At 40.7% G+C, this 25,258-nt stretch overlaps 1 protein-coding gene across 2 annotated transcripts in view; it reads right to left on the reverse strand.

Annotated features, from left to right (window-relative positions):
• MAP3K7CL (MAP3K7 C-terminal like) overlaps nt 1-25,258 on the reverse strand; it is a 77,304-nt gene that overhangs the window by 49,853 nt on the left and 2,193 nt on the right. For both annotated transcript variants that reach the window (XM_019729894.3, XM_074326327.2), the window contains exon 2: nt 10,507-10,637. The gene's annotated coding sequence lies outside the window, so the exon portion shown is untranslated. The remainder of the gene's footprint in view (nt 1-10,506; nt 10,638-25,258) is intronic.

Raw genomic sequence — 25,258 nt, forward strand, 5'->3', positions numbered from 1 at the left:
TCTCCTTTAACTCTAATGTATAAAATAAACTGCAAAATTGTTAATCCTTGGAGCATTGTCTCAATCCTTTGAGATTCTGCTTCCAGAACTGTTCCCTAAACCTTGGCTCAAATCAACTTTTTAAACCTTTCTTTAGGTTTGGAATGTCTTTCGTTGACCCTGGTATGGAAACATTTTGTGATTGATGGTGGTGGTATTTAATCAAGTTACCAACTCAAACTTCTCCGAGTGATTATCAGTTTACATATATTCAATGTTTTCAGAGGTTTGTCAAAAGTACAGTGACACAGAACTGCAGTGGGGGGTGGAACACAGCTTAGCAATTCACCTTTGTGGAAAAAGTCACTAACACAAAAACACAAGAAAAAGAACTCTAGTTCCACAAATGGCATCAAACTGTCTTAGAAACCTTTTTGTCTTGGTTCTGTCTCTAACTCAGTTGGCCGCATTGAGATAGGCATTTCACATCTCTGGGCCACAGTTTCTCATCTGGAAGGTAGAGACTTAAAATTGATTTTCTCTAAAGTTCTTTAGGATTTTAAATTCTTTCATTTTAGGAGGTAGAGAAGCTCCAAAATGAAAAAATAATTATCCTCAGAATTTCTTCCCTAGTTTTGATTCAGTACGGAGTCAACTGGTTTGTAATTACCAAAAATTACATTTCACAGCAATCCTTAAGAAAAGAACAGAATGAAGATAATCCCTGTTCTTTTTTCCTGTTGAAGCCAGTTACCAATACCATCCCCAATTTTACTGTCAAACCCATTTAGTCCTCAGATATTTTGTACCAAGCAAAATTCATTCAGTCCCTGATTACAGTGTGCAACCTGAGGACATCCAGAAAAGTGACAGGAAGAGATCATGTTTTGTCCATCGAAACATTTTTCAAATTAAGCCATCACATCCGAAAATAGTGGATTAGAATCACCCGGCAGAACTTCTCCCTGAAAGCATGCAAATGCGCAATCCTTGTTTAGAAGTACAGTGTCAATTACTTGTGCAGATACAAAAATGACTAATCACTCAGATCTTTTAAGACACCTGTCAATTTCCCTTTTTTTAGCTTAGGTACTTTCAATTCATAGGAGTTGCCCAACACAAGCAGCATTTTGCTGACAGTTCTGTGTGTGCTTGAGCAGTGATAGCATTCAAACTAAAATGGAGTTTCAGATATGTCCATCCATTTCCTAAAAATACATTTTAAAAATTACAGTATTAACCATAAATGAATGGCTGCCCAGCCTCTCAAATGGGATACAGAAATAGCATTGTTAATTCCATCGGAGAAGGGGCAGCTTCCCATCATTACTCCAGCTAAATGAGAATGAAGATTTCCTAGAAGAGTCTACAAATAGAAACTGACATTTTCCTGGAACAGAAAAACCCAATGGAGGACAGGAGATGATCTCTTCTTGAGATCTGAGAATATATTAAATATAAGAAATCTATCAATAGTTAGGACAGAGTTCACAAATGCTTTTGTATGTGAGATGAGAGCATGTATTATTAACCAACTAAAAACTGTACTCAAGGTGAACATGACCAAGATAAGAGGCAAAGTGAAATTTCACAGGTTGCCAAATTAATCCAGATCATTCAAATTAGACAAGTCGGTACTGCAGGGCCCTTTATGGTCTGAGTTCCATGAAAATGGAAGTTATTTATCCATCAGGAAAACATTCCTGAACATGAAAAAGTTTATTCCTTTGAAAAGCCCTCTGGACTAACAATAGCTAATTCATACTTTGAATGGCAAAATTATTTATATATTCAGATTTTTAAAGAACTCTCTGCAGAGCCTATTAGCATGCTTTTAGAATTATCTTTCCAAATTTAGATTCTGAAATTCACAATGAATAAGAATGACATTCTCTTTCCATCCAGAAAAAAAATATAACAGAAGATTCATCAGAATATAGACAGAATAGTATTTTGTACTCCATTTATACTTTTTTAAACGAAGATTTCAAGAAAATTTTATCTGCCATTGATCTGAGATGTTTTTAGTAATTTTCTTTAAGGACACATTAAGAACAAAAAAAAACCCGGTAATTTTAACTAGGTCTTTCCAGTTGTGTCTCCATGAGCAGTAACAAAGAATGTGATTATATTACCCATGTTAGAACTAGAAGATTTCTTTTAGGTCACCTAAATATCCCTTGGTTTACCCCAGGAAGAAACGCATCCATCATTTAAATTTACATTTATCTTTTTAAAATAGTGTACACTTATAAGTTTTGTTTGCATTTTGATGACAAGATCCCAAAGTCATTCACTTGACTCGTCTAAATTCATATGGCTTAATAAGGTGAGAACCACATGGCCTACCATTAACAGAGTTACTGTATCCTGAGGTCTATTCTAGAGTCCACAGCACTGTGAATAAAAAGCAAACAACAAAACACAAAACTCATGGGCTGCATATCATCACTATCTGCTGCTGTGCATGGAACATTAAAAACATTCAGCAACACTGGTTGGATGAAAGGCCTTCGCTTTCACAGGCCTTCCCTTCACTATACAAACATAGAGGATACATAGACAACCCTGTGATGTACTATACAGAGCCTAAGCCTGGCTTTACCACCGACTCCCTCCGTTGCCCTGAGCGAATGACAACCTTTTTGGTTCCCAGATTACCCAGCTGTCATTTTTTCAGGTTTAACTAACACAGAGATTGTATATGTGCCTGGCACTTCTTTAAGGGCTTTAACTCCAATAATCCATTTAGTCCTGACAAGCCTATGATCAGGGTGGTGACACGGGGCCCCAGGCTCCGAAAGACCCCATCTGTGGTTTAAGGCTTTGCTGTCAGCATTGAACGTGGAACAAGGACCCAGCATTTTCATTTCATTGACATTTAAACAGGGGGCTCCGACAACTATGTAACTAGTTCTGTGTAAGAGGTTAGAACTACTGTCACCCCCACTTTACAGATGTGGAAACTGAGGCAAAGAGAGGTTACGTAACTTGACCAAGGTCAAAAAGCTAAGTCATTAACAGAGCCAAGATTTACACTCACAGGGAGAGACATCAAAAGCCATGGCGCTCAGTTTTCAACTAGTTCTGCAATTCCAACTAAGGTCATTTATTAAAGGAATGTTGATTTCACTCTTTCCTCCTTCAATCAATGCTTTTTATAGATGCAGAATTGCAGTGGATAAAGAAAAAAGAGATTTTGCATTCATAAACAAGCCAAATTTGAAAAAAGAACTGCTTAGCTATATGAAAGGTGAGAGGGTTTTAAATGGTCGTGGCAAGGGCTTAGCTATTTAAACGACAAGCTAAACAGGATCCCTGTGGGGCTGTTTCAAGCTCTGATCCCCAAATTAGAGCTTTTAGGAGTGGGATCCAGAGGCCCTACATGGGGAACACCAAGTTAGCCGAGAATGGCAATGCCACAGTAAGAGGCGGGACGCATCAAAGCAAGCACTCTCCTCACTGCCTTTTATAGCCGTGAAAACGGCTGGACAGCCCTGTGGTCCAATGGGCAAACATAAATAAAAGGCTTGCATCAGCTGAGGATCAAATACTAAAGAAAAGAGTCAAGATTTCCAGAGGGCTATGAGTCAAAGGTCGAGCCCTCCGTGGAGAGAAGCATCTGGCCTCGTTAGGCTCTCTGATTTTCCTGCCCAAACCTTTTCCATCCCCATCTTCTACCTAAGGTAACTGTGGGTGTTTCACTTTGACTAAAATATGTATACAAGGATGTTGCTTGCAATGTTGTAGGACAAAACACTTTACATTTCTGAACTTCAGTTTACTCATATCCAGAAAGAGAGATGATAGCAATATAGACTGCATAGAGTTGTTACAAATATTATGAAGCTCTAGCACAGTGCCTGGCAAATAAGTTTCCATGTCAGTTAAGTTTTTTTCATCAGCTATTAACAAAACACTCAATGAAAATGGCTTAACCAATGGACAAGTATCCTCTCACATAACAAGAAATCTAGAGGCAGGATTGGTTCATTTAATGGCTTAATAAAGTCAGGGCTTTTTATTAGCTTTCCTGTTGTTTTCATAACTTTATTTCCTCATGGTCTCAAGGTGGCTGCAGCAGCTCTCCACACCACATCCCCACATGACAACTTCCAAACGTAGGTGGAGGTGGTAAGAGAGGAAAATTTTTCCCAGAAGCCCTCAGCAGACTTCCCCAGAACTGGGTCACATGCCTACTCTCAATCACTGGAAAAGGAAATAATAGGATTTGTATGATTCATTTGGACCACTTTTCTATCTGAATAAAATAGAGACACAGAGGGAAATTACTTTTTCATAGGTTACCAGCAGTTTCTATACCGTTTCCTTTTATTCCTGAGATTCAACCCTCCAGATCAGGTCAACTTTCTTAAAGTCAGAATTTAATACACCCCAGAATTTGAACCAGCCACCTTCATCCTCTTCACAGTTAGCCTGAAAGCCCTAACTCCTTTCTTTGGCAACAAGCCACAGCTTGGGTAAGACCGGTCAAAGCCATAGGGAAGAGCAAGGCAGGGTCCTGTACTTAAATGACTGGCAGTGTAAACAGGTTCTCATGGTGGGGCTCAGGGGCAGAAAGCAGGGCAGAGGATGGCTCCCACAGACTGGGCACATGGTAGGGTCAGGGTCTGAAAACCAAGACAAAGTAGGAACTGGTCTGTGACACAGAGCCAATGCCTATTGTTCAGAGCTGAGTCATCAGGAAAGAGGGATGGTGAACTAGAGGCAGTGGTGATTCAATTCCAAGAGTGGCAATCCTGCACTCTCCAGCCAGAGGTCATGCTCCAGGGCTCCTCATGTGGTTGTGCAGACCACGATCAATCATGCGAGGGCCTCAGACCCAGAGGAGAGGGTGGGGGCCACAACCCTGCTCAGCGCTGCTCTCCCAGCCATGAGCCAAGGCTGAGCTCCATGAGCCTGGAGAAGGGTGCACCGCCTTCTTCGGACTGAGTGCCCTTTGGTACACACAAAGGAGCTGTAGGCTTACCAAGGCCTGGGCCCCCCACGCCAAGGGGCCTTTTTCTAATTCATGTGGGCACTCCAGATGAGTCACCTGTAGCCCTGGCTGCCTTGAACCTAGAGACTGGGGACTGGGATGACGGGAAGATAGGGAGGTTCAAGGAATCCCCGTTGTGGGAAGAAAAGGAGACGGCCTAGGACTTATTTTGCAGAGCTATCTTCAGCAATACTTTAAGGAGAAGAACTTCTTTCTGTCCTGCCCTAAAAGGCATCCGCCTCCACGTAGTCCTCTTCCAACAGGGTTAGAGCGCAGGGCCGTATGCATTCCAGCCAAGAGGTAACTCTGCGCAGGACTCACCCTCAGTCCTGTGCTGTCTGGGTAGCTGATTTAAAGCACTCCTGAATGTCACCACCCCTGCTCCCCAACTGGCCCTTCTTTGCTGAACTTCCAGACCACGATCTATGAAAAGAATGTCCCTCTAAGTGGACTTCTTATAGGGAAGTAGACCGTATTTTCACTCCCTGTACCTCCATATGGGATGTTCATTCTCACTGCCAGGAATCTCCTTCCCTACTCCAGGTAAACACGCACATGCTCCTTCCTCAAGGATCCCACAGAACTCAAATGTCCTTTAGGTCACTAATCACAGTTCACTGGGATTATTAGTTTTTGGGTATAGACTCAATAGCTAAGCAGGAAATGCCTCCTCAGGGCCAAAGACCTCAGCTCAGTGGTAGAGAAGAGGAGCTCAATAGACTGGGCAAGAGTGAGGATGAAGGGCAGCATCTGACCTGTGGACGGTTAATAATCAGCATGGCCTGGGGGAGGGGTGGAAGAGAAGGAAAGAACACCTGTAAGAGGATTGAGAAGCATCAGAGAGAAAGACCTCCCTTAAGCATAAAATCTGCCAAGACATCCTCTGGAGTCAAAAGCAAAAGATCAGGATTGGTGCAGAAGCTAATCAGAAACGGGGTCCCACCACTAAGCTGGGGTTAGATCACCTGAGTGGGAACCGCATGGCTCCTGATGCAATAGGAGGCTGCTAATGAGAGCTTCTTCCCTTCTCAGGAAACACGTGCTCCTCAAGGTGAGAAATCCTGTCTGTGGCTCTCCCGCCCCCTGTGCGTGATCCTTCAAGCGGGCCCAGAGTTTGACTAAGGAGAGCTGGTTATTCACAAGTAACTGTTAAGAACTGTTCAGCATGTCTGGTGAGGGGCAATGCTAGGCCCGAGTGTCCCAGAGCATAGGCCAGTGAGACGCCAAGGCACGAAAAGGTTGCGGGAAGAATACGGCAGAGACGACAGTCCCTACAGAAAGTGAATCCCCACCTCGGTTAATGAGGATTAGCTGGAGGACATGCTGTGGTTCATCACAGCGTACTTTCGGGGTGATGCTTCCTGGAGTGCTGTAATTAGAGACGGCCACACACACATTCTGTCATTTAGGCAGGTCCACAAATACGCAGCCCTTTCCTGTGTGTGATTCCAAATACTGCTGGCTCAGGACAGTGTCAAGTTTCTACGCAGGACTCTTCTAATCCAGACAAGCTTTCCCTTTGAGCAAAGGAGGTTCTCAAATTCACAGTCTGTGGGTAAGGCCGCTCTGCACAGACTCGGAAACAGCAAAGCCTGCCTCCACATGGAAGACATGCTTATTGTTTACCTGCTGTACAATCGGAAATGAAATGACTACTGTGGGCCTCCCAGCGTAGACTGGGTACGACAGGATGGGAAAAGTGAAGGCATTCAAAGGTGTGCAGAAGGGTTTTCTCACTGGGACAGCAACAGTTTAAATGTAAATCATAGCTCTTGCTGGGAGAGGAGCAATGACTTCATCCTAGACCCAGTATATTAGTTACAGTTCTCCATAGAAACAGAACCAATGAGATATAGATATAGATATAGACATAGACATAGATATAGAGATAGAGATAGAGATACAGAAAGGTATAGATAGATATAGAGATAGATAGATAGAGACATAGAAATATAGAGATAGACAGATAGATAGATAGATAGATAGATAGATAGATAGATAGATAGATAGATAGATAGATAGATACATAGATAGATAGATACATAGATAGATAGATACATAGATAGATAGATACATAGATAGATAGATAGAGACTTATTATGAGAGATTGTCTCACACAATTATGGAGGCTGAGAAGTACCCAGTGATCCTGCCTCCTGCTTTTCACACCCACATAAATGTCATTTTGCATGATGTAATATGCATGATGTATTTGTAAAAATCCCGAGCCAGGGCCAGTCCGGTGGCTCAGGCGCTTAGAGCTCCATGCTCCTAACTCCGAAGGCTGCCGGTTCGATTCCCACTTGGGCCAGTGGGCTTTCAACCACAAGGTTGTCAGTTCAATTCCTTTAGTCCCACAAGGTATGGTGGGCTCAGCCCCCTGCAACTAAGATTGAACACAGCACCTTGAGCTGAGCTGCCGCTGAGCTCCCGGATGGCTCAGTTTGTTGGAGCGTGGGCTCTCAACCACAAGGTTGCCGGTTCAACTCCCACAAGGGATGGTGGGCTGTGCCCCCTGCAACTAGAAAAAAGAATGGCAACTGGACCTGGAGCTGAGCTGCGCCCTCCACAACTAAGACTAAAAGGACAACAACTTGAAACTGAATGGCACCCTCCACAACTAAGATTGAAAGGACAACAACTTGACTTGGAAAAAAGACCTGGAAGTACACACTGTTCCCCAATAAAGTCCTGTTCCCCTTCCCCAATAAAATCTTTAAAAAAGAAAAAAAAATCCCGAGCCAGAGGTATCCCACTAAGCTGCACCCTGATTCTTGACGCACAGAAACTATGAGATAAACAACAGTTGCTGTTTTAACCTGCTAAATTGTGGGGTTATCTGTAACGCAGCAATAGATCACTAGTATACTCTTCTAAATGATTTGTAATAGATATCTCTAAACTGCAATAACCAACAATTCCGCAACCTAAATATTAACATTCTCATTTTACAGATAAATAAACAGAAGCTTAGAGTATTTAAATGGCTTTCCCAAGTTTCAAATAGCAAGTAAATGACAGGATTACAATTCTAAATCCAGTTTGTCTTCAAAGTCTACACTCTTTTCCACTAATAAGTTATTCCCTTATCTAGCTCTATAGTGATTTCAACCTCTCACTACTCAGTGTCTTCATCAGTAAAATTAGGGATTGAAACAAATTATCCATCTGTAATGTAAAATTTCATACCCCTCCTCTGTTTTATCCACAGCCCAAGAAGGAAATTTAAATGCTTTTCATACTAAGGAATGTTGAGGGGCTGAGGATTTAAAGATCCCTTGAGTTAGCTGAAAAAATACAGACATTGAAGTGAAAAAACCACTGGTGCTTGGGACTCTCCATTGTTTATGTAGCTGCTGCTGAGAGCTTCCCACAGTCCCAGTGCTGCCAATCAGAGGATATAAGGGGAAGGAGGTCTATTTCTTGGAGTAACCAAAGAGGCTTCTACTCTGACCAACTGCTGTACTACAGTCTCTTCACAGAGATCCCCCAACTGCAACAATGTAATACAAGCAATAAACTCAGTGTGCATACTCTTAATATAGTGACGTGATAAATGGAATACGTGGAACAATGCAGAGAAAGAGGGATACCAGGATCAACAGTGTGATATTTGTGGATATATTTACATATATTGAGATGCTGTTTCACTCTGTTATGTTTTGCTATCCTGTGATTGGCTTTCTGTGTGTGTGCTGTTTTGAAGCTTCCAACCCCCGTAAGTGTGCCTTCAAAAATGCTTAACATTTTAAACTATGCCTCAGACCCAAAAAAGTGGGGAACTACTGCCCTAAACCCTAGAACATGGCCTGACTTGGTCAGGGAGGGGACCCTTTTAGCATAAGCCATGCCAGAACTCTACCTGACACTTTGCATCTTTGGGAGTTAAAGGAATAGAGACCTTCAACTCTAATCTGATGAGGAGACTGTTATAACTGAGGATGCAAATTCCAAATAAATAAACAAACAGATAAGGTAGATAAAGATACAAAGAGTTCTTCTCTTCCTCAAAGGAAAGATGCCTAATAACAAATCCTTTAAGGTTTAATAATGTTTGGCAAGGCACTCTAGTTGGAAGCTGATGGACTCTGCAATCTAATCATTCATTCATTCATTCATTCATTTCCTCAACAGCTCTGCCACTTACAGCTAGGTGAACACAGACAAGTTACTTTCCTTCTCTGAGCCTAAATTTCCATCTTTGCAAAAATAAGAGAATTATAAAACCTCCCTCATGTATTATTGTGAAGATTAAAGAAGATAGTACTGAGGAAAGAGAAAACCCTCTGTCAAAATTTTTAGTTAGCGAATTATATCCCAAAGAAAGTGAACTTGGCTCATTTATTGATGCCGTCCAGATCAGCACTGTCCAGTCGTGATGGAAATATTCTGCACAGGCGCCGTGCAATGTGGCAGGCACTCACTACGTGTACCCACGGAGCCCCTGAAGTGTGACTAGTGTGACTAAGGAACTGATGTTTAAATTTTAATTTAAAAAAATTGAAATATATGTCGCTGCCATATTGAACAGCACAATTCAACGTAATGTACCCCCTAGATGTCTTCCCCCATAATCCCTTCAAATTATATAGACACAATAATTGGCAGAACCTACAATTTGCTTTCACATACACTCTTATGATCTTGTCCAATTTTAACTGCTCAACCAGTTCCTGCTAATTGAGCTAAGACCTGAAAAAACGATCAAGACTCTCCTTCTTCTGTTAATCCCAACAGTATAACACTAATGGGTAACCCATTTTGATCAAGTGTAAACATTATATAAATGATATCCTTGTGTGTTTTAATTAAGTTGGAATTTTGCTCTTCTGCCTACTTTATGTGAGATCAATTTCTATGGTAACTATAAATCATGTTACTTGAACTTAATGCCTATAGAACTGATTAAATTCAAAAGGACTCAGAAGTAAGTACCAGTAATAAATCTGTCTTCTAGGCTAAGAACTGAAGTTGTCATCACACCACAGGTACTTAGCAGCCATCTCAAGGTTGACTTAAGGGGAACTGCAGTGATGATATTAAAATTGAAAATAAATTTTAATTTTATTCTACCATATTTTGTGTACAATAGTAATATGTTCAATTTATAAAAGCTTTTTTTTTTCCCATTTCTGTTCTTTTCTCATTTTCCTTAGGTGAGTCCCAAATATCTGCTGGCTACCATATAGTCCACATACACCTCAACAAACCACACTTATCATTCACAACCAAACGTATCATCTAAGCTGCTTTTAGCAAAAAGTCTAGGGTCTTACTGTGGCAGGCATACTCCCCCCATTTACCTACTAGGTACTTGCAGTGATTAGTTTTTGGTTCTGTCTGCCCAGCATCCTTTTGCCCTCCCGCCCCCCCCCCTTTTTTTTTAATAACGGCAACTGTTTTCTTACTAAGGTATATCCCTTCCCCTCATCTGTGATTTTAGTGGGACAACCAATCACAGTACCCTTCCCATCCCCCAGCCACAACCATTGGCCTTAAATGGTATATGACGCAATCAGATTTCTTACCGGGGATTTCATATGCATCCTGGAAGAAAGAAGACCTCACTCTCCTTTGTAGTGTCTACACTGGGATGCTGTAAACCTTGAGCTGTCTCTAATCACGCCCTGTCATTTCCCAACATATGGAGGAAGCACATCTGAAATGAGAGAGAGTAAGACCAGCACACAGAGGAAAGTAGAAAATAAGAGCAAAGAGGTCAGTGTGATGATCTCATTTCCGTCCCCGAGGCCAGCTCCACTCCTGGACTCCAATCATCTAGCACTTCCTCTTACACTTACGCTCTATGAGCTGGGCTTCTGACACCTGTAACCAAATGTGTCCTGTTGAATCTACCTCCAAACTGCTAAGGAGCCGTGCTCTCCTTCACAGCCCTTGCTCCAGCCATACCTAACCACTGTCTCTGGCCACTGTGCTCTTTCAGCGCCAGGCCTATGGACCTACCATTCCTCCACCTGGAGCCATTGCCCTCAGATCTCAGCATAAATATCACTTTCTTAAGAAGGTCCTTCCTGACTTGAGATGAAGGTCATTCACCTGCTCTAAGCTCTCATGATACCGTGTGCTCCCCGTCGCGTAACACTCACCCTACTTTATTATTGTTGCCTCTTTGATGCTTGGGTTCAACACTAGACTCCAAGCTCCATGAGACCAGGGACTAGAGCTCTTTTTCACTGATATTTGCCCCCGAACCTAGAAGTAGTGCTTGGTCCAGAGTAATCACCTAGTGAATATTTTGAATGAAAAGTAAATAAATGGTGTCTTCTCATATACTTTCTTATTTGAAGCTGACAACAAATCTATAAATATTGTAAATATATTGCCAAAGCATAGCATATATTTTCATCTGCTCTTTTTAACAGAGAGAATCAAACTAGTAGACATTAATTACTCTAAGATGCTGCAGCTCAGAATGCCAATTACTAGGCTAGAACTGTGATATTTCCTCTCCCAATCCAGTGCACTTGTCACTCTAAACATCTAATTCCAAAAATACATTTCCATACAAGAATAATAAACTCCTCAGGTGAGCCAGGGTTGAACACCGCTGTTGTAAAATCACCTCATTAAAAAAAAAAAAAGTCTTAGAAACAGCTGGTTCCAGCAAGTACTATCACTCTAATTGTTTTGTGTGGGTCTGTGTATTCACTCAATTCCCTTAATGAAACTGCCAGTTCCTTGGAACTTTAGTCTTGCTACTCAAAGTGTGTCCCTGGATCAGCAGAGCTGACATCCCCTCGGAACTTTTCAGAAATGCAGAATCTCAAGCCCCACCCCAGACCTACTGAATTACGAAACTGCATTTTAACAGGCTCCCCAGGTCGTGCCAATGGACAGCCAAGGACCACTGCTCTGGAGCAGTCAGTCACACCAGACATTATTGTACCATAACATTTGTATTCATAGCACATGGGTTCAGGGGAGACTGTGGGCAGAGGAATATACTTAATACCTGCTATTGAACAATCAGGTTTCAAGGTGGTAAATTAAGACGAGTCAAACTGAGAGTAACAATCAAGCCTTTACTCACTCACTACAACAGTGCAAGCAAGAGACAAAAGACAAAGGCTCCAGCTCCCCCTGCCCTCCTTCCATTCCGCCCCCACAGAACAGCACAGGAGAGGATCAGGTGGCATGCAGAACTGACAGAGTAATTCTACTCATGAGCAAAAGGAGTCCCCCAAACAAAAGGCTCCTGCCTGTCTATGGACCTGCCTTTCCTGGGGAGAGGGAAAGGGGGAAGGGCTAGGAACAGAACGGCGAGTCAAAGTGAAGAGAAGTGTCTTAGCCAAAGGTCCTAATGAAGAGGCCTCAGAACGGAGGCACTTGGGCTAGAATGGCAGCTGTGCATATGAGCCTGGGCGGATGGGGCCACCTGAGTCCTTGAGGGCAACTCCCTCCAGAAAACTGGAATGCACTAGCTGTGCACCAAGTCTGGAGTGGGGAGGGCAGCTTCCCTCCATGCGGCCAGCCAGGCAAAGCCGTGTCATTGCCTATAGTCACACACAGACAGCTCAAAGGATTTGGGCCCGGAGCCAGACTCCTCCACTAACGGGTACAAAGGCTGTACCATTTACCTAGTAAAGATGGTGCTTTTCTTGGTTGCCTAAGTAAAGCTGCTGATGAAATCAGCCAGTGCTCACTGATGGAATTGTCTCCAGCAATGGTGCTCAAAGTGTGGCCCTGGGCCAGCCACATGGGCATCACCCGGGAGCTTCTTAAAACTCAAACTCTTGGACCCGACCCTGAATCAGAATATGTGGGACAGGGCCCAGCAATCCATTTTAATATGATGAATGCTGATGCATGCTAACATTTGAGAAACACTGCTTGAGAGGAAGGTTTCTCAAAGTCAGCACTACTGACATTTTAGGACAGACAATTCTGCTGTGTGGGGCTAACCTGTGCACTGTAGGATGTTGAGATGAGTCTCTGGCCTCTATGTACTACAGTCCATAAGCATCCCTTTAATGTGATGCCCCAAAATATCTCCAGACATTGTGAAATTTCCCCTGGGGGGACAAAACTGCCCCCAGTTGAGAACCATTGCCCTAGACCTAGAGTACAACTATGGCCTAGACTGGCCCCAGTCTACATAATGATATAGAAACAATCATGTCCATAACATGCACGAGGTCTGATGATTAAGTTCGCGAACTTGTTGCGACGATGTTGCTAACCTTTTTTGATATCAGAAGGATTATTCATTATGAATTTGTACCAACTGGACAAACAGTTAACCAAGTTTACTATTTGAAAGTGCTGAAAAGGCTGCATGAAAAAGTTAGATGAAAACGACCTGAACTTTTCACCAACAATTCATGGCTCTTGCATCACGACAATGCACCAGCTCACAGGACACTGTCTGTGAGGGAGTTTTTAGCCAGTAAACAAATAACTGTATTGGAATACCCTCCCTACTCACCTGATCTGGCCCCCAATGACTTCTTTCTTTACCCGAAGATAAAGGAAATATTGAAAGAAAGACGTTTTGATGACATTCAGGACATCAAGTGTAATACGATGACAGCTCTGATGACCATTCCAGAAAAAGTTCCAGAATTGCTTTGAAAGGTGGACTAGGCGCTGGCTTCAGTGCATAGCTTCCCAAGAGGAATACTTCGAAGGTGACCGTAGTGATATTCAGCAATGAGGTATGTAGCACTTTTTCTAGGATGAGTTCGCCAACTCAATTGTCCGACTGCATTCAAGTATTCACAGATATGTGACAATGTACATAAACTAGAGAATTATCTTATTAAACAGGTTATGGAGGGGATATTTCTCATCTTGAACAATATCATTGCTCTTGGAACAAACTCAGTATTAGCTGAGCAGTAACAGTTGTAGGAATACTTAAACAGAGTGTTCGATGTGAAAAATGTGTTATGTCTCCAAGATTAGGGTAAGCCTACCCACAGATGTTGGCATGAGCTATTACATGGAAAGAACAGCTTTATGATAGTTATTGTGAGGCTTCATCAAAGATGTCAGGGGGAGTTGTACTTAAATCAGAGAAGTAAAAATAGCACAGTTAAACAAATTCAGGAATATAGTCTTTCTCCTCTAAATCTCAGCCAGTAGTCTTTCTCCTGGAAACCACAGCCCTTGATGAGAAAGTGAAACTGAATCAGAATCACTGACTGAATGAGAAAGAGGACACCCGCCCGGCACACCACAGAGCCATCCTGTCCCCCTGCCCACCCAGCAATGAGGTACAAATGAATGAAGCACGGCCCAACCGGTATTAGGCTCCTTTGCAGCAGCGTACAAAAAGCCTGCAAAGCCCACATCTTCCAGACAGTGGATGCAATACTCATCCAGAGGTGAGCTGGGGATTTCCAAGACACAGTAATAGACTTTGGCTTCTGAGTGAGCATACACCCAACCGCCGGCAGCCAACTCACTGACCTTTGGATGGTCTCCGACATGGCCAAACTTGTTGCAGAGCATAAAACTGAAGTGCTACATATAGACCAAGGCCAAATCAAAGTCACGATGAGACGAATGACCCCAAACAAACCTTTTGATGTCAGTTCTTTTTTGCCCTGAGAAGAACTTGAAACCCCTTGCCTCCTCTTTAAGGATTTCTTCCATGAGTAACTCTTTACCAACGTCCTAAACTTGCAGTTAATAGACTCACAACTTGGGAAACATCACACATACAGTTAAAAAAACCCACAATTTGGAGTCTTGCAGACCCAGCATGAAATCCCTACTCTGCTGTGTTCTGGCTGGGTCATGATGGGCAACTTCCCAGCCATTCTCAGCCTCAGTTTCCTCATCTTTAAAATAGAGGTGGTAACAATAGTACCTAACCCAAAGGGCTATAGTGGCTACTGAATGGAATCACATGGATAAACAATTAGCACACAACCCTTGGCACACAGGAAGTATGCAGTAGGTTATCATGTGTTTGGCACTCAGAAAAAGAAAATTGAAGGTTTTGATGAAAATCTATACCTCATAATGGAAATAGGGGCAATTAGAGCCACTTAAGAATTGACTGGCTGAGGAATAGTATTTACATTCAATGAAAAATGTCTCAGACCTGGTAGATGACAGTCTCTCCAAGGAACACAGGTCGTTTCTCACGTTTCCTGCATGATGCAAATTAATAGATCATTAGGCGTAATGAGTCCCTGAATACATAGCACCATTTTGTAACGCACTCTTTTCTGCTAGTTTGGTTGGAGATGGGGAAATAGTGAATGAAAGAAGCCACGTACAAAACTGTGCTGCCCAATACAGTAGCCACTGGTCACACGGCGCTATTAAGTGGTTGAAATGTGGGCAGTGCAAGCTGAGGTGTGCAGCAAGGGTGAAATGCACACTGGACTTCGAAGACTCAGTACCAAACAGGGAATGTAAAATATTTCATTCATATTTTTATATTGGCTATTGTTTAAAATGATAAAAATTAGATACATAAAATATATTTTACTAAATATATTTTACTAGTAAATAAAATATTTTTCAAAATTAATTTCATCTGCTTCTTTTTACTTTTTTAATGTTGACTACTAAAAAAAATTGCAATTACATATGCAGTTTGCATTGTATTTGTATCAGAAAATGCTGGTATAGAAAGAGGAAAAGATACACACACACACACACACACACACACACACACACGAGTACACGAGTGAGGGGAGAAAGGAAGCCCCCATGATGTAACAAATATTAAAAACCTCAGTTCATGAGGGAGGACTCAAGTTTGATGATCCTAGCTCCACCTAAAGAAATGAAGTTATCAAGATTGATTTTTCTATTAGGTACAAACCTAAAAGTGACTGCATTCCCTATACCTTTTACATATTCCATTTTGTAACATTTGGTAGACAAAAGGGAAAAGAAGTTATACCCCCCCATACCTCTTTTCATTGGGTAAAAGTTTTCAATCTTATAAAACAACTTGTCCCCTTTTGGACCAGTGGTTAGATAGATCTAAATTAAGGAAAGTGCACCCTCTGCAGGCTACTGAGTAATATTTTAAAAGAAAAATCGTTACAGTGAAGGAGACTGTAAAAATAATGTAGAATGAATAAATAAATGAGTTACATTTCACATTACTGCATTTACAGCTTTCACCATGGATTCAGTAATGACGGAACTAAAGTCAATGAATCCGGTTTGATAATGTATTATAAAAAATATTATTAGGTCATGACAACCGTTTCTTCTTTTCTTCCCTCTTGCCCTCTGTCCCTCCTGCCTTCCTCCTTTCTTTTCTTTTCCCCCTTCCCTCCCTTTTTTCCTTCTTTCCATCTTTTCTTCCTGCCTCATCCTTTTCTTTCTTGCACTCTTTGAATAGCTGAGACACATCGTTTTTTATAAATCCTATGTAAAAACAGAAGCCACAGGGTCAAATTCAACTTTGAGATGTATGCTGCTTATTTCTATACAATATTTTTATGAGGTTAATACTTTGTTCATGTTTCTAAGCTCAACCTCGAAGACAAGGTCAGGAAACAATAAAACCACAAACACTCACCAACTCTAAACTTACAGTGTCAAGTACATAATGGCAAGCAGCCTTCAACTTGGGAAAGATTTATCTTCCCAAAGTCATTTGATATGCTGGTTGTTTCAAACTGGCAGTCTATCTCATTTTTTCCTGGACAAGTTTACAAATGTACAGATACACATTAATCTGTAATAAGACAGACCACTAACTACACCATTATTTCTACTCTACCAAACAGTAATATATATAACAGTATTTTTATGGGAAAAGACAAATATAAGGCCCAACGTGGGATCTCAGGAGCCCATCCTCCTTTCCCCAGGAAGTGAGCAGCCTTCCCCAGCTTCTTGATTTAGGAATGAGGTGCCTCTGGGAGACCCGTGTTAGATTCCCTAGCACCAGCCTCTTGTTAGCTTTTTTGTTGCCGGAAAAAGGGAAGCTAACTCACTAGGACGGTCACACCTCAAGATTTCCAAACTGGAAAATGAAGGAAACAAATGAAACTTCTCATCATCATGAGATGAGAGAAAGCAGGACCACAAAAGGTGGGCTGTCCCTGTCTTATTGCGCGCGCGTGCACACACACACACACACACACACACACACACTTTTGCCTGTATCACCAAAACTCATTTCATAAATCCGTCCAGGCTAAGACTTCCTGTAATGGTAATAATTTGGCTTTGGTAGCCTCAAAAAATGTAGCATTGATATTATGGAATATCCTTCCTATTTGCACTTTTATTTGCAGCAGTTTATTTTTAAACCAATTTAATTCTTTTTAACCTATCAAAACTAGCATGGTTAAATTAAACTTTTCAGGGTGTGAAATAACTTAAGGAGAGTTTCTGAGAAGGAGCTTGAAAGAATCCAGAAGTTATATGTATTCCTTACACATAATTCAAAACATGATGAAAGTGTAACGCTCGCCTGCAAACTTGTGTACTTTTTTGTCAAATACAGTTTATGTGTTTTAAAATAAACACTTGCAGGAGAGCACAACACAGAATGATAGGATTTATTAGTTGTTGTTACTTATGCTTATGTTTAAACTTCATAATCAAGAATGTGTAGAACAGCCTAAATTGTGTGCCTATATTTAAGCTTCACATCTCATAGTTAAACTGCTGAAAAAGCATCTATTTTTTACCAGAGTTATTAGAATATAAGTGAAATATTTTTCAGAACTCTGCTCTATCCTGAGTGCACTGTCTGGAAATTCAGCACTTTTGAGAAATATGGGCACTATTTAACACATAATAGTTCAATAGAGAAGCTCTTACCGACTCTAATAACTTAGGAGATTAAAACAAAACCAGAATTCCCCTCGTAAGCATGTTAGTTTTCACTCTAACCTCTAAGAGTCCAGGTTTGATGTAAAGAAACCCCTTAATCAGTGTCTTACAGCATGGTGGTTAAGACAATGGGCTTTGCAATGAAGCCCGGAGAAATCCTGCACAATCCTTTAGGAGCTGTGTGGCCTAAGACAGGTGTCTTAACCTCTCCATGCTTCAGCTTCCTGATCCCAAAACTGGAGTTAACTGAAGACCTACCATGTGCCAAACACTGTTTTAAGAGCTGGGAACAGTCATAAAGAACATGTTTGGTCCAAATTCTCAGGAAGATTACATTCCTACTGGTGAAGAGAGAGATTTTTACAAATTAATTAACATGAAAATTTTCAGGGTCTATTACTAGGTGTTATTAAGAAAACTGTGATGTGAATGAGGTATTGATAAGTTTCTTTAGACAGAGTTGTCAAGGAAACCCTCTCTGGGAGGTGAGATTTAATCTGGGGCCTGAATAACAAGGAGAAGTCATCCATGTTGAGGTCTGGGAGGAGAGCTGTCCAGGCAGAGGGAACTGCTGGTGGAAAGCTCTAAGGAGGAAATGAGCTTGGCATGTTTCAAGAACAAAACAAGGCAGAGTGGGTGGAAAAAGAGCAGGACATGAGGTAGAGGGGGTTAGATCCTGCTGGGTGTTAGAGGCCTTGGTATAGAGCTTGTTTTTATTGAAAGTTCAGTGGGAAGGCATTAAAGAGTTTGCACCAGGGTGGCTGTGAAGATGAAATTACAGAACGCATGGGAAGGGCTCAGCACAAAGGAACACATGGCACAGGGAATACTCAACAAGGAGTTATGTCATCAGAATTATTGTTATTCCATAAACTTTAACATACTTGTATAATGCCGTAAGTGAAGTCCAACGTTTTTATTCTTGTGAAATTCAGGGTCAAGTTATTACGATGTTAATAAATGAGGACAGAGCCCAAGATGAAGATGGGCATCAACTGCCAATCCCCACAAAGCCAGATTCTCTTGATTGTGGGGCATGTTTTTCTGTATTATCTTTCTCATCGTCATTATCATCGATGAAATTGAGGTCAAATCTTAAGACAGCACTAGTCACCATTCTTGATTTTTGACATCTGGAGCAACAAGGCAACCTGCCTATGATGAAATGAATCTGAAGGAACAATCCTAAAAATGCTGTGGTCACGATGAAATGACATAAACAGTCCTTAATTTTCCTTAGAGCATCACTGGGTGACTTTCTTTCCCAGGCTCGGTGAGAACTCTTCCACCCACTTCCCAGAGCTGGTGGGAAGCAAACACTTACTGGCCCAGGAAGACTAAGAAGTCCATCTCAAGTTAGAGCTCACGTGGGTGCAATCATCTGTCCCTTCTCTTTCTGTGAGAATGCCATATAAAGCAATCCTTACTCCGCGGATCATTTAGTTTACTAAATCATGGTTTATTTTTTCCTCAGGATATCACATGCTATTTTAGAGTCACTTTTCAAAAGGGTTGAAATGACTTGGCTCAAGATTGGTTTTGTATTAAGGGAAAGAACTGGTGTCCCAGAGTTTCAATCAGCACCTTAACGAACAGGCAACTGACCTCCTGCAGACTGCCCAGAGGTTGGCAACAGCAAGAGTTAGCGAAGAGAGTCCAGAGGGCATCTCTCTCTCCTGCTTTTCTACATTTTTTTCTACAGTATTTTCAATGAAAACAGGACTACAGTTGACAGTCTTATAGAAAGGGCTCAGAGCAGGGCTAGCATATATTAAGACCTGTCTCCACATCCCACATCACCAATGAAGTGGCAATGATCTGGGCTGCCTGGTCACTTTGCATGGAAGTAATTTAGCTACCTGTGTTCTTTCACAGAGAGTGATAAAGAGTTATGATTCTGCATCAAAGCCGTCACAACGTTGCTTCAAACAACACAATTACCATGTCATTAGCATTCGATTAATATTAAATATACTAGCATTTTCGTCATATATTATAATGGAGGATTGAGATTTTCTCTACAAATGAATTTTCCAGACAAGTGAAGCACCACCCCGTCAAGAACCAACAGATGTTTTAAAAAATTAAATCATTTTTGATAGAATTTAAATGTAGTTGACATGTTCAATGACTGCTTAAACAAGATTCATCGTTTTGTTTATTCATAGCCAACGATCACTTTAAGTGTAATGCAGTGATTCGGGCAACAGCTTCACTGAATAGCCCCAATTGCGCTTCTCCAGTTCTTCACGTCTCCTTGCAGCGTGTCAGGCCCTTGTCTGTCTGGATATTATCTGTCTCTTCTTGCTAATATCCGTGGGTCTGACTGTTGCCTTGTGCATTCCCATACCTGTTCTCATTTGCTCTGTGTGAGAAATCAGACTATAAAGCTTATGGGAATTAGTGGCATTATTTTACAATTTTCAGTGCTAAAGGCCCCAGGTAAGGGCCTAATAGTCTTTCCCTATCTCAAATGAGAAGAAAGTGCATGGACTTGAAGACAGGCATTTTCCTTGCTAGCTTCTTTTTTACCTTTGTAATTTTTTTGGCAGTTGGAGAGTCATCTTGAGATAAGTGACTGTGTATTATTACATTTTTTTCTAAACATATTCCCTTGTATCTCTTATTTCTAAATAAATTTTCTTATTCATCTCTGAAAGTTGTTGTTAGGCTATGTTTTCCTAAGTTGTCAAAAATCCCTGTAAGGGGGTAAAAAGATCTTTCAGGGGGATTTTTCACAGCCATTACCCTTTTTCGTCTCCAGGATTCCTGATGTGATGCAACTTTCACCTCAGTGGTGCAACTGGGCATAGTCAGAAGACTGAACATCTATTAAGAAACAGAAAACAGAACAGCTAAATCAAATAGCAATGAGAAAATGTAATTGTCAACCACTAGCCAACCACTACATAAATAGATCCTTCCTTAATTTTATTCCCCTGAGACTAATGACTGATCCTAATGAAAATCCTAGTGGAAATCATTGTAATAAAAATAGCTGAAAATTAAGAATAGGACCAGTGAGAATGACGATGGCTGATAAGCCCTTGAACCACCAAGCATCTTCACTAATCCAACCACAAAAATAAGTACTGGCTCATGGGCTGAGTACCTAAAAGAAATCAGGGACCATCTTATACAAATCAATTAGTATGTTTAACTTAAGGAAGAAAACATCTGCAATGATCCTTTATTCTCCTCATTGTTTTTAATGGAATCAATGTACAGTGATGTAAGACCGTCTGCAGCTTGTTGTGCTACTTACAGTGGTTGTGTTTCTAGAAAAAATTGCAAATTCCTCTTCCTAAATTTATGAAAAAGGGGCTTCTAACTGCTTTAATCATCCCCAAACCATCTGTAAATTTATAAACTAGCATTTTAAAAAATGTATTTATACCCCACCTCATTCCAAAGGATTTGATATGGCTTATAAAAACAAATAAAATCAATAAGGATTTTTTTTGAGATAGTCCAGGAAAAATAAGAAACAAGAAAATAATAAAACCAAACAGTGAGTAATATATAGAAATGTCACACTATAGTCCTATATATTTGGTAGAGCTGGACTACACATTTGGCTCAAAGTTTCTAGAAGTTTAAGAGAGAAACAAAAAGGTTGTAAGATTATAGAGGTCATAACTTTTTTTTTTTAAGTGGTTGAATGATGGGGTCAGGGTTCCCCACAGGTCCTACAAAAAAGATACCATGCAATGAAATGCTTGACATCCACAAAAACAGGCCTAGAGTAGAGATAGCAGTCCATCACATCTGGCTGTTTCTTTCACTATCCTGTTATAAGATTATGGCATGATACCAAAATACAATTGGTCAAACTCTGTTCCCCAAAGAACTACAACACCGATGGTCTGGCTTGATCCACTTACCCAAATGAGAGTGTACTCTATGGCATACAGGGCATTTCCCTCAAACATACACTTTTTCAGTTAGGCTTTTGATTAAGATTGGATAAGAGATGGTTAAAAGTTATATTCTCAAACTAGAATACAGGGTGCAGATATTCTGTGTAGTAGAGTAAGGCAGAGAAAACTGACCAGGGTAAACACCTAAATACCTTTTAAAAAGGACCAATATTGTGCCTTCAAAAAATTTCTGAATTCATTTCAAATATAAATGGAGGAGACACGAAAGCTCTACAACAGAAAAAAATGACTACATTAATTTTTAGCATGAATCTTTTCAATATAGATATTACCAGTCACTCACTCTAGCTCAACAAAAACAAACAAACCTCAGCAAAATACCAAAAGAAAATTTTAATTTAATTTAATTTAATATTGCTTTCTAATGAATCCTACAAGGTCAATTGGTCCCAATATTTTCCTAAGATAACTTGCTGAGTGAAACTGTTGAATACAAAGCAAACGAATATTGGACAACTCTTGCCAAAGGAGATTGGGGTTTGAGTGGCTATGGTGGATTGACTGCACTGTTGTCCTTCTTTTTCGTGCTTCCTTTTTCCTGTAGTTTTTGATACTGCTCTCTGATACATACCACACTGACTCTGGGCTTGGCCATGTGACCTGCTTTGCCCAATAGGACAGTAGCAAATTTGACAAGGTCCTTGAGCATTTCTGCTTGTTCTCTTGGAATCCTCCACTTCCATGAGGACCAGCCCATGAGGACTAGCCTGCTGGAGGATGAGACCATGTGAGGCGCCCAGCCTACCCACCAGCTGACTGCAGATACTTAAGCAATTCCTGCCTAATAAAGCAAAGCTTGGCCAGATCAGCCAAAGTGCCCAACCAGCCCTAGGCTTGTGAGAAATACTAATAAGTGGCTGTCGTTTAAAGCCACTGAATTTTGGAGTGGTTTGTGAATGCTGACACAGCATTTGCTAACAGCTCCACTGCCTAAATTTAAGCCATTTCTTTATGTAATATTAGAAAATAGGACCAAGAGCTGGTAAAGTCATTCCTAGAGCTTGATAATATTAGTAAATAAAACTTACTATTTTTGCTCTCAGCAGGAGTAGGGAGGGATTGAATTAGGTCATCCAAAAGTAATACTGAATATTAAGAAACAAATAAAAAGAAAGGGGGTAGTCAAAACATCCCTGTTTTACTCATCTTGAAATAATTACTTAATTGATCAGGAGACTGTTCTTCCAAACCCAGATCTTTGCTGGTGTTAACATGCAAATGCTATACAGCAGCCCCCGCCCCCTGCCCTTGTCCACAGTGGATGTGTTCCAAGACCCCAAGTGGATGTCTGAAACTATGGCTAACACTGAACCTTATATATATTGTATGTACCTATACACGCATACATACATACATATCTACGATAAAGTTTAATTTATAAATTAGGCACCGTAAGAGATTAACAACAATAACTAATAATAAAATAGAACAATTCTAAAATATACTGTAATAAGTTATGTAAATGTTGCCCCTAACTCAAAATATCTTATTATACTGTACTCATCCTTCTTGTGATGTGAGATGATACAATACCTATGTGATAAGATGAAGTAAATGACATGGGCATTGCGATGTAGCATTAGGCTGCCATAAGGGTTACTTAAACACGAACACTGTAATACTGTGACAACAGACCTGATAACTGAGACTAAGTGACTAGTGGGTGGGGAGCGTCTACAGTGTGGAGACCCTGGACAAAGGGATGGTTCACATCCCAGGCAGGATGGAGCAGGACGGCATGAAATTTCATCATGCTACATCGGAGATCTTGCACTCAGCAGGATGGTGGCTGCCTCCAAACCAAGATAAGAGGCCTCATAATGGAACTGACCTTGTTGGCACCTTGATTTTAGACTTCTCAGCCTCCAAAAAAGAGGGACCAAACACCTTAGATATAAGGCCTCCTGCAGTCAAATGATTAATATACTCAGAATGGATACATGTCAGTTTGCTTGAAGTTTTTAAAGTAAGGCAGTGTAAGAACATTATCTTAAGGCCACAACTACACCATATTAGTAGAGGAATCTTCTTAATGGAAGGGGAGAAACCTCCAGCTAAACAACCAAAAATCGAGACTAGACATACTTGTCATGGCACGAGTGACATCAGCAAATACTGCATCTACCTATATGCACTCAGCCTATATTGCAAGTCTTGTTTCTTGAAACTTGGGAATATTTGAACTGGGCAAAATAACCTTTGAACTGAGCCAAACCAACATTGTCTTACAAACAACTGCTTACAAAACAAACAGGAAAACAGACTCTTGACCACAAGGACTGATCACGGAGTCTCTTTCTGAAGATAGACTGGTAACCAGCCATGTATAGCTAAAGAGGAACTCTGCTTGTTACCACCAATAGAAATTTCTTTTTCTATTCACGTAATTATCCCCTTCCTTTACTCATAGAAACCCTCTTCACCCTGTATTGGGACACTATTTGGGTTTCTCCCTGAATCTGTGCTTCCCTCATTGCAATTATTTTTGATCCCAAATAAATGTTAGTTGCCTCTCATTTGGGCTATTTATTTCCAGATTAACAGAGTCAACCCATTTAAAGTCTAATGACCTCTTTGCTTCTTTTCTACTCCAATTGAGTGCAAAGCAGCAATCACAAGCATGTTTGGGCTTTACACTAAACCATGTCCTCCAATGTGTGATATTCTGAATCCCAGTTGCCTGATTCCCCTGTAATTGTTTCCAAACTCAGAGAGGGAAACAGGAGTTCTCTTAAGCGCCAAGAAATTTGATTATAATTTTTTAAAAAATTATATTTATAAAGAAAAATTGAGATTTTTCACACAAAAAAGAAATTGAATAAGAAGCTGACACAAAGTGAGTCATAAAATCCAAAACCAAATAAAAAGAATCAAATTTTATGGAAAAAATGAAAATAGATGATATAGTAATATGAAATCAATAATACAAAATTGGGGGGGGTAGGGAAGGGAAGAAAAGCCAGAAGATTAAAGATTTAATGGGAGTCCGTAAAATTAAATAAGAATACCAAAAAAATTTAAAACACATAGACATGGCCAAAACATTAAAAAAAAATTCTGAAGCACAGTGGCAAAAAAAAAGAAAGAGGAAAAATAGAAACAAAGTCACTGGAAATAAATGGTGACTGGCTATCAGAGTCCTGATGGCTTAGACATCCCCACCCAGAGCAACAGCGGAGTTCCTCCTGAATATAGGGAGCTGAGGCGCAGGCACCCTCACTCCAGGAAACAGCTAAAGGCCATGTTCTCAGTTGGCACCTAACATGAGAGTCCTGGGCTCTTGAATCAAACTAGCAGAAAACTAGTCTCCTTGGTGTTTTGCAAACTCCCGGGCAAACCCTTTTGGTTACTTTGTAATATTCTCTGGTTTTAGAGCATGTACATCTGCATGAAACGAATAGAGACCACACCTCCCAATTCTTTGGTGTCCTCTTCTGGACACCCATTTGATCATCTATTTGTTTACTCTACAATTATTTATTGAGACTCTCCTCCATGCCATGCCCAGCAGCTGAGATTATAATTTTGTCATTACCACTGTGATCAGTGCTACAAA

The sequence above is a fragment of the Rhinolophus sinicus genome, chromosome 17 (genome assembly GCF_057876585.1).
Source record: "Rhinolophus sinicus isolate RSI-liver-muscle chromosome 17, RSI-T2T, whole genome shotgun sequence".
In the NCBI taxonomy this organism is placed as follows: domain Eukaryota; kingdom Metazoa; phylum Chordata; class Mammalia; order Chiroptera; family Rhinolophidae; genus Rhinolophus; species Rhinolophus sinicus.